Source organism: Palaemon carinicauda, chromosome 20 (assembly GCF_036898095.1).
Source record: "Palaemon carinicauda isolate YSFRI2023 chromosome 20, ASM3689809v2, whole genome shotgun sequence".
Lineage (NCBI taxonomy): Eukaryota > Metazoa > Arthropoda > Malacostraca > Decapoda > Palaemonidae > Palaemon > Palaemon carinicauda.
The window spans coordinates 43,566,032-43,567,758 of record NC_090744.1 but is presented as its reverse complement, the minus strand read 5'-3'; the positions used below and the strand labels follow the sequence as shown (position 1 = coordinate 43,567,758).

General features: G+C 34.9%; 1 protein-coding gene across 1 annotated transcript in view; it reads left to right on the top strand.

Moving 5' to 3' along the window:
- The first annotated feature begins 1,394 nt into the window (after positions 1 to 1,394).
- Positions 1,395 to 1,727, top strand: part of LOC137660315 (pancreatic triacylglycerol lipase-like) — a 32,435-nt gene continuing 32,102 nt past the window's right edge. The window contains exon 1 of the mRNA XM_068395134.1: positions 1,395 to 1,418. The gene's annotated coding sequence lies outside the window, so the exon portion shown is untranslated. The remainder of the gene's footprint in view (positions 1,419 to 1,727) is intronic.

Sequence of the window (1,727 nt, the reverse complement as noted above, 5' to 3'; positions counted from 1 at the left end):
GTGTGTGTATATATCTTTAGGCAGCTGGTAATAATATTAAACCTGGTTAGATGAGCCACACATATTCGTTGATAAAGTTGATAAATCACATTAACAGGATAACATATTACTATTATTATTATTATTATTATTATTATTATTATTATTATTATTATTATTATTATTATTATTATTATTGTTGTTGTTTGCTAAGCTACAACCCTAGTTGGAAAAGCAGTATGCTATAAGGCTAGGGACTCCAACACGGAAAATAGCCCAGTGAGGAAAGGAAACAAGGAAAATAGAATATTTCAAGAACAGTACACTGGATAAATTGTGAGAACATTTTCAAGAGAATCGGCGTAGCCTACATATATTATATATGAGCAAAACTATATTCTAAAAGAGATAAGATTTTTTAGACCAGACACAATTACATGTCTCGGTCAGGTTAATACTCTCTCTCTCTCTCTCTCTCTCTCTCTCTCTCTCTCTCTCTCTCTCTCTCTCTCTCTCTCTCTCAAAATAGTGAAAATAAATACTAAACAAAATCAGAAAATTTTAAGGAACGATCGATGGAACTGGAACTGGATACGTGATTCAACGTCCAATATAAGAATAATACTAATTCAGCGGGTATGAAGAGTGAAATTCTGGCTATAATTCTACTTATGATAATGACTATGATATTCTTCGATTTTTAAACGAAAAAAACGAAATACCATATTAATTTCAAACTGGGATCGCAATATTTGTGTAGACGCGTCTTTCCCAGTTGACGAAACTAATGATATCAAACCTCATTGTTACTTCTATGGCCAAGAAAAGTATGAAATATAAACAAAGAAATCACACACAATTGATTTATATAGAGAAGGAAGTCTCACTATCAAACGTCAATATCCACAAGATATCTTAAAAGCCATTGGTGTCTTTCAGGGAAATTTTAATGTTGGTTTGAGCTAAGGAACAACGGAAACTAAAGCTAATGCGTTTTTAGTGTTTTAAAGAATAGATTAAATTATCGATGGAATTTCACGTCGAGACTTAGTCTAGTGTGTCCTGAGGTCTGTATCTATAGACCTTGATGTGTCCTGCCCTTCAGTTTCATTATCATGACACTCAACGCCTCTTTTTTTTTCTTCTTTCTTTTTTTTAAGATTACTAATGCAATCCACCAATAACATGGTGAGTTACAAAAAAAAAAAAAAAAAAAAAAAAAACGACTTCCAATTGAGGGAGAGCAAGAGTATGGAGGATGTGTGTGGTTGGATCAATAGTCAAGTCCGGTGGCTCCCTGCAGGCAGGAGACTACTTGTCTGCCGCCCGCAAGAGGATGAAGAGGAACACCGAATTCTCGACAAGGGCGGGATGACTCATACGCACTAGCACGTGCAAGTTGCAACTGCAGAAAACTCACCATATTCACAAAGAAACAAGTGAGTCACAACAGAAAATCAATAATATTGAATGATATAGCAGTTCCATTTATTGATTGTTCCCTATAAATGTCACGAAACATTTTTACATTTCAAGTACTGGCTAACTCAAAGACAAAAGCAAATAAGGCTTTGCTTTGCACAGGCAGAATTGAAAGTGTTTCGCGTTATGAAATAGTTGGCAATGTGCTTGCAAAGTGAACAGCGCTTGACTCCGTGAAGTTGGTAACAAATAGATAGGTACACGTTGCAGGAGCATTGCCAATTGTCTTTTAATGTTAATTATTGCCATAATCTTCATGAGCTTTC